The sequence below is a fragment of the Arachis ipaensis genome, chromosome B06 (genome assembly GCF_000816755.2).
Source record: "Arachis ipaensis cultivar K30076 chromosome B06, Araip1.1, whole genome shotgun sequence".
Classification (NCBI taxonomy): Eukaryota; Viridiplantae; Streptophyta; class Magnoliopsida; order Fabales; family Fabaceae; genus Arachis; species Arachis ipaensis.
In genome coordinates this window covers 104,226,453-104,235,446 of record NC_029790.2, presented here as the reverse complement: position 1 = coordinate 104,235,446, position 8,994 = coordinate 104,226,453, and positions in this window count along the sequence as shown.

The following is an 8,994-nucleotide window of genomic DNA, read 5'->3' as shown; positions in this document are numbered from 1 at the left end:
GCAGTGACGAAAATCAGCGTGTTTGAATTCTTCTCCAGCAATTTCTGGGCTGTTTCTGACCCAGTTTGTGGCCCAGAAAACACAAATTAGAGGCTATAAAGTGGGGGAATACATCCATTCATCATCAGGCTATTCATATTCATAATTTTAGGAGTAGATGTAGTTTTTAGAGAGAGAGGTTCTCTCCTCTCTCTTAGGATTAGGATTTAGGACTTCTCTTAGATTTAGGAGTGACTCTAAATCTCAGGTTCAATGTTCTTTTTATTTATTTTCTCAGTTTAATTTATGAATTCTTCTATGTTACAGGTTTTTCTTTTGATTAATGTTATTTGAGGTATTTCAGTTTAATATTTCTCTCTTTAATTTATGTTACTGTTGCTTCCCATCTGAAGGCATTTTTATTCCAATAGATTTACTTTTCCCCTTTTGGTTTTGGTTAAGAAATCAGTAACTCAGGAGTTATCCAATTCAACAGCATAATTGATAATTGTTATCTTGCCAATTGAGTTGAACTTCAATAATCCCAATCTTTTCTTAGGAAATAAATAGGATTCGAAGATCAAACCAATTTGTCCCTTGACTTTCCTTTGCTTTAGTAAAGGTCAACTAAGTGGAATTAAGATTCAACTTTCATTATTATTGATAAGGATAACTAAGTCTGGACTTCCAATTTCTCATACCTTGCCAAGAGTTTATTTTTATTATCATTTTATCTTTCTTGTCATTCAACTAACTTTTTACCTTAATCCAAAACCCCAAAACACACTTTTTCATAACCAATAATAAGAACACCTCCCTGCAATTCCTTGAGAAGACGACCCGAGGTTTAAAATACTCGGTTATCAATTTTAATATTTTATTTTTGCTTGTTTATTTGTTTTTATTTTTTTGTTTTTATTTTTGCTTTTTCTTAAGTTAAGAGGTTATTGGTTTTTATTTTAAAATTTTTATTTTATCTTATCTTATTTCAAAAATCAAATTTCAAATTTCAAAAATTCAAATTTCAAAAATTTAAAATTCAAAATTTTAAAATTTAATTTTCAAATTCAAAATTTAAATAACCTTTTAATTTAAATTTATTTTTATTTATGTTTTTAATTTTTTTATTAGCTACTATGAATTCTCACCTCTCTCGCTTCAAGTTTGATTCCAATGTTGTTGTTAGGAATGGAAACTATGATGAGAACTGGCATCAAGGTTGGAAGAATCAAAGATGGGAGGAGCCACAAGGATTTAATCAACCATCATGGCAACAACCACCTCCAATAGACTGTCAACAACTATTCTGTGATGCATATCAAGGCAATGGCTATGGTGAGCGCTCTTTTGATTACCAACAACCACCACCATACGCCTATGAACCCTCTCCTCAACATAACTTTGGACCACCAAACTCACAAGCCCCTTTCCGCCATTCACCTCCATATGACCCTAACCCTCAACCACCATACCAACCACCTTATGAGCCATATGAACCATATATAGAACCACCCCAATTCCAACCCAATTACTCACAAAAACCACCAGTTCAATATTCACCGTCTCCATCAATCCAAGAGCACTATGATCCTATTTATGAAAGCTGAGTGCATCAAGAGACAAAGGATCGTTTCAAGAAAACAGTGGATCGATTTCAGGCAACCATTTGTCAATTGTAGCAAGCGATAAATCAATTAGCTTTCCGACGTTCGGACACTCAAGGAACCCCATGGCTTCATGTGGACAATCTAATGAAGAACGTAGCATGAAGGAGATACTAGAAACTCCAGTGAACAGTACGGAGCATGACTTTGTACTGGAACAAGTAGAGGAAGCCAAAATTATTGAAGAAGAAGAAGTGGTTGAAGACTTATGAGATGCAGAACCTCCATGGAAAAGTCCAGTCATAGAACCCCCTTCCAAGATGTTTGAAATTGATGCTGAGGAGGGTGTACAACCTCCAAGGCATATCACAGTTGAAGACTTGGAAGAGGTTGATCAAGAGATGTAGATTCAAGAAGAAGAAGCACAACCTCCCATGCCCTTGGAAAGCAATGAAGAGGAGATTGAATTGGAAGAAAGCTACCAAGAGGAAGAGATTGAAATTGAAGAAGCTTGCAAAGAGGTGAAAGAGGTGGTAATTATCAGAGAAGAGCACAAGGGAGTGGAGCTTGCAATTTCATTAAAAATACCTCCCCCTAAGTTGCCATCATCCTTCACAACATTCAAGTGGGTAAAATTCATATCCCTTAGCTTTCTGATTCAACTTGAATATGGGCTACTGGAGACGGATGGTCAACTTAGAGCTCTTTGTGGCATTAAGAGTAAGAGGAAGATGGTCAGTGGTAAGAATTATCCTACAAAGTTCATTATGGTTGGAAGCTTTAAGTCTAAACGCAAGGGTTGGTGTAGAGCTCAATTGAATGGGTCTAGGAAGTTGTTTGGTAGCTGTAGTGAGAATTCAAATTACTTATCACCCAGTTGGAAAAATATAGATCCCGACAAAAATGGGTGTAAAAGCAAGATTTGGGATCCTGGAATCTGCTCTGACAATTGTCACTCCGGGAGCTTAAGAATCTGTTTGAAGCTTCTTAAGGGCTTTACATGCCTAGTTTGGGACCCCGGAGGTTACTGGAGATACAAACATTGGTGGAGATTCCTGGATGAATACAAGCATAAGCCACCATAACAGGGAGCTCACCAAATATCCAACTTAAGGACTTTAACTAAAAGTGCTAGGTGGGAGACAACCCACCATGGTATGATCGTCTCTTTTTAAATTTTAATTCTAGTCTGTTTTGTTTGTTTTCGAGTTTTATTTTATTTTATTATATTGAACCTGGAGTTTTGCATCACATTCATATTAACACTGCATTCTGCATCTTTTCAGATTAAAAAAAAAAACACGCATGCGACGCGGCAGCGTCGCTGACGCGTCCGCGTCACTAGTGCATTTTGGAAGAAAAGAATTGAACAGAGAGTCACGCGAGAGCGTGGCTGGAGGCGTGCTAATGGCACCAATTGCCCCATGCGACCGCGTCGCCGACGCGTCCGCGTCATGTGGGAACTTTGGCCTCCCACGCGACCGCGTCACTCACGCGGCCGCGTGACCTGGAAATCGACGTAAAAGGGGTACATGGCCGAAAGTTATGTTGGAGTAGGGCTGGACTCGTGCTAGAAGCCCAAGTCCTCCCACACGAACGCGTCACCCATGCGTCCGCGTCATATTGGAAAAAAGGCCATCCACGCGATCGTGTCAACCACGCGACCGCGTCACCCAGATTTTTGGCAAAAATACATTTCAAACAGAGAGTTGTGCGAATGCGAGGCTGCACTCGCGCCACTAGCACAAATCAAGTCACGCGATCGCGTGCCCCACGCGTCCGCGTCGCCTGACCTTATTGCGCACCACGCGACCGCGTCACCCACGTGACCTCATCGCCAGCGTCACACAACCTATCCAGATTAGTGCCAATTTTCTTATCTTCTCTTCTCTAATCCTAATTTCTTCTATCTTTTCTTCTTTCTTCTTTCTTTCTTACTTTATTTCTTTCCCTTCTCATTCTTCTTATCTTTTATTTTATTTATTTGCATACTTTCATTCATTGCATATTTTTATTTTTCTAAATTTATTATTTTACCATTGGTGTTCAAATGTTCTTATTCAACTGTTACATCTTTTCTGGTATTTTCTTGGTGCTTAATGACTTGTTTAATTCTGATTGAGTAATATTATTTAAATCAATGCCAATCTTTTATATCTGTATTACTTTTGCATTGACATGAATTTATATTATCTCTCCTTCCCCACTCTCTTCCCCATTGTTGTACATTTTGTACCACTGGCATGCCATGACTTCTATTGTTTTCTCACTTGCATGTTGTAGCTACCATGTAATTGAGACCCTTATTAATTGGCATTAACCCACCCATACTGTATTTATTTTCCTATCTTTATTTCTGGGTTACTCTTCTTCCCTTTTTCTTTCAGGATGGCCACCCGGAAGAGAACCGGAAGACGTTTACATGGGGAGACAGGCAAGTCAATCTGCACAATCTATAGAGAAAAGCATCAGTTGAAGCCACCCATCCACTTGCACATCTTAGCAGGCACCGAGGACGGTGCAATTTTTAAGTGTGAGGAGGTCGATACCGATCTCCATGGGTTAGTACCTTTCTGTTTCAACACCAATGTTTAAATTTTTTTTGTTAAATTAGTTATTGCATTTGCATATTTGTTTGATTTTATGCATTTAGTTACTACTTGATTAAAGTAATAAAATTCTTTTAAGACCCTATCTTTGAAAATTTTCACTAATTTAAATTGAAAAATTTTTTTATGTTAAAACTTGTTTGAAGTTGTATTTGGAACATGATTTTTGAGCCAAAGAACACACAACTTGTGAGATTTTGAGCTTATTTACATGGTTACATTATTTAACCATAAATTTTTATTCTTGTGTGTTTTCTTCTCTATAATTGCAATCTTTGCTTTGTTCCATTCTATATGTCCAATGTTTAATGTGTTACATGCTTGCATATGATTGAGGCCATTGTTTGATTTTAGCTCACTTATTCCAAAGAAGCCTACCCTTTAAATCACCCTTGTCAGCCACTTTGAGCCTCTTAATCCTCATTTGTTCTGTTTTATAACCACATTACTAGCCTTAAGCAGAAAAACAAATTAAAAATCCCAAGTTGAATCCTTGGTTAGCTTAAGATAGATATTGTGTATAATTTGAGTATGGGGAATTTTATGGGAACATAGGATGATAAAATAAATAAAAAAAAAGAAATTAAATTGAATAAGTTATTTGAAAATTTGGGAAGCATGCTCATGTGAAATCAAAATAATTAAATTACCATGTGCATTGAAAAAAAATATTAAGTAATAAAATAAGGGGATACAAAAAAAATAAAGGAAAAGAAAAGAAAAAAAGAAAGAAAAATAATATTACCCCAAATGCAAAATAAAAAGAATCAATGCACATGGGACAAAATTCAAAAATAAGTTTGATACATGAGCATGTAATACAAAAGTGGGAAAAAATTTGGGTAGCTAGGTAAAGTATTTTTAAATTATATAAAGTATGTATATGTTAGGTGAGATCTTAGACTAATCAAGGAATCACTTTATTAGCTCACTTAGCCTTATATATATATACCCTCACCCTTACCTTAGCCCCATTACAACCTTGAAAAGATCTCATGATGTTTGCATTGGTACATTAAATATTTGTTGATTGAATAAATGAAGAACAAAGTTTAGAAAGCATGATTAGAGAAGAGTAGAGTGAATTACCCTATACACTTGAGAGATTAGAGTGCATATACACTACCAGTGAGGGTTCAACGCTTGATTCTATGTTCCCTGCTTTCATGAGCTATCTTCTTACAAGTTTACTTGTCTTTTATTGTATAATTTGAATTAGTGAAATCTGATTTATGTTTGTCTTGGAGAACTTGTTTGCTTTTAACCAAGTAGGTAGAAATATTTTGCATGTAGTTGCATTCATATAGATAGGTTGCATTTCATACATTCTACCATTCATCTTCATCTTTTTAGCTTCTCTTGAGCTTAGCATGAGGACATGCTAATATTTAAGTGTGGGGAGGTTAATAAACCACTATTTTATGGTTTATCTTGTGCTTAATTGAGTGGATTTTATCAACTCTTTACCCACTTATTCATACTATTTGCATGGTTTTACATTTGCCTTCCTAATTATATGCTTTAAAACATGTTTCTTTGGACTTATCTTTGCTAATATTAATCCTCTCTTGTTACCATTAGATGCCTTGATATGTGTGTTAAGTGCTTTCAAGGGCAGGAATGGCTCAGAGGATAGAAAGGAAGCATGCAAAAGTGGAAGGAATACAAGAAGTTGGAGAAATTGCTAAGCTGTCCAGCCTGACCTCTTTGCACTCAAACAGCTATAACTTTAGCTACAGAGGTCCAAATGACACGGTTCCAGTTGCGTTGGAAAGCTAACATCCGGGGCTTCGATTTGATATATAATATGCTATAGTTTCCCTGACGCTAGGCGACGCGACCGCGTGGTCCATGCGGCCGCGTCGCAGTGACAGAAATCAGCGTGTTTGAATTCTTCTCCAGCGATTTCTGGGCTGTTTCTGACCCAGTTTGCGACCCAGAAAACACAGATTAGAGGCTATAAAGTGGGAGAATGCATCCATTCATCATCAGGCTATTCATATTCATAATTTTAGGAGTAGATGTAGTTTTTAGAGAGAGAGGTTCTCTCCTCTCTCTTAGGATTAGGATTTAGGACATCTCTTAGTTTTAGGAGTGACTTTAAATCCCAGGTTCAATGTTCTTTTTATTTATTTTCTCAGTTTAATTTATGAATTCTTCTATGTTACAGGTTATTCTTTTGATTAATGTTATTTGAGGTATTTCAGTTTAATATTGCTCTCTTTAATTTATGTTACTGTTGCTTCCCATCTGAAGGCATTTTTATTCCAGTAGATTTACTTTTCCCCTTTTGGTTTTGGTTAAGAAATCAGTAACTCAGGAATTATCCAATTCAACAGCATAATTGATAATTGTTATCTTGCTAATTGAGTTGAACTTCAATAATCCCAATCTTTTCTTAGGAAATAAATAGGATTCGAAGATCAAACCAATTTGTCCCTTGACTTTCCTTTGCTTTAGTAAAGGTCAACTAAGTGGAATTAAGATTCAACTTTCATTATTATTGATAAGGATAACTAAGTCTAGACTTCCAATTTCTCATACATTGCCAAGAGTTTATTTTTAATATTATTTTATCTTTCTTGTCATTTAACTAACTTTTTATCTTAATCCAAAACTCCAAAACACACTTTTTCATAACCAATAATAAGAACACCTCCCTGCAATTCCTTGAGAAGACGACCCAAGGTTTAAAATACTCGGTTATCAATTTTAAAGGGGTTTGTTACTTGTAACAACCAAAACGTTTGTATGAAAGGACTTTTGAAGGTTTAGAAACTATACTTGCAACGAGGATTTATCCGCAAATTTCTAGACCACGCAAAAGTTCTCTCATAAAAATTTTTTGTTTTTTATGTTTGCCGTTACATTCTTCTGAATGTGCCAACCACATAATCGGTGAGTTGCATCTGGGAATATTTCTCGAATTGCTGCCTTCATTGCCTCGTCATCGTCTGTGACCACAACACTGGGAGACTTGTTCAGCATGACTTCTAGAAAGTTTTGCAACAACCACGTATATGTTGTTGTTCGTTCATCCTCTACCAAGGCAAAGCCAAATATACATGTTTGGCGGTGATGGTTACAACCTGGGAAGATTACCAACGACCTTCTGTACTTATTCTTCTGATAGGTTGTATCTAATGCAAGCACATCTCCAAAGCATTGATAATCGGCCCTATAAATGCCACCTGTCCAAAATAAATTTGTCAGCGACCTTCATCATTAGCACTGTACCTTGCCATGGCCATCGGGTCGACATCGGCTATCCTAAGTAGATAGCTAATCGTCGCATTGGAATCTCCACCAATGAGCTTTGCACGACGAGTTCTTTGAATGTGATTATCCAAGTCCTTCTTTGTGAACCCGACATTGGCATAACCACCAGCTTGGCCTACCATTAGTCCCATTATTTTAGAGGTTGGAAGACCATGATCATGCATGGTGTTTGCCTAAACTTTTTGTGCCTCAGTCAATCCTTGGTGGTTTGGAATTAGGTGTACCAAGCATTGTGGGACAAGATCGTGGTTGTGCTTCTCGACTAATTTTTTAACCCTGTAAGTCGAAGTTTTCGTGTGAAAATATACCGCAAGCATGGCTTCACAACCAGTGCGAGTCAGCGCTCTATGCTCCCTCTTCCTACTCGAATTAGATATGTATTTCCCGGCTCTCTTTCTTTCCTTGTTGCAAAAAAACCCGCCTTCTACGATGTGTTCTATCTTTTTCATGTGCTGTATCACCCTTACAAACTCCAAACCCGACACACCTCGTATAACATACATACAAGTTATAAGCTGCACCTGATATTTCAAAGGTCTGGTTTATATATCATCGGCCGTCACAGACACACACTTGCTATTGCTGCCACCGCAATCACAAGTGCAGTTCACATTCTCTTCCACACCAATCATCATGCAATCTTCAACGTTGTCTTGTGAACTAAGTGGTTTTGAGTCAACATCTATTGCGCCCTAATGAGATGAAAAAAACAAAGGGCAATAAATTACAATTTTCAATTAACAACTTTATATAAAAATAACTATACATGACAATATGTAATTAGATGCATGCGTAGAACTGCTTTACACTGACTGGCCATCAAAATTAAATTCTTTATTTTATTATCTAAATTCTACTTGTACTTATACTTCTATAATTCCTTAAAAGCTATTAGTATTAATTAAATTACATCCTTTGAAAGTCACTGACTATTACAAATCATGATGTAGCATAAAATTATACTTATAAGCCTCTTATAGTTCAATGGATATCCAGATTTTGTCCATCAAAGATGATCCATTTGAGAGATTCAAGAAGCAGAGCATTATGGACCCTGCAGAGCTGGAGTTGACTTCTGACAAACTGCACAGGTTGTTGGTTACACACATTATCCCTCGTTTTCTATATTCAAAAATCATATATGTATACAACTTAAAGGAACATATTGTTTACTATTTTTTATATTGATGCTCTGTATACAATATTTATAAAAGAAAAACAATGCATCAATGAAAAGAAATTTTCAGTTTCTTATTGAAATTTACACCAGTGAATGTAGGATGATAATTTTTCTAATCCTGATGCTTAGTCAGCTCATTAACTTAGCTAATTAACTTTGTAGAAAGTGGTCCTTTGCAAAAGCAGTCATCTAATTCTGTTGTAGTGGTTCACAGTTTAATTCTTCCTATGTTCCCAGTGTCACTGTCTCTAAGCGAGGTTGTGGTAGATGAATGAAATTAGTTCATCTCATTTATATTGCTGCATTACTTCTTGGGATTTTGATGTTTGAAAGAGAATTCTCT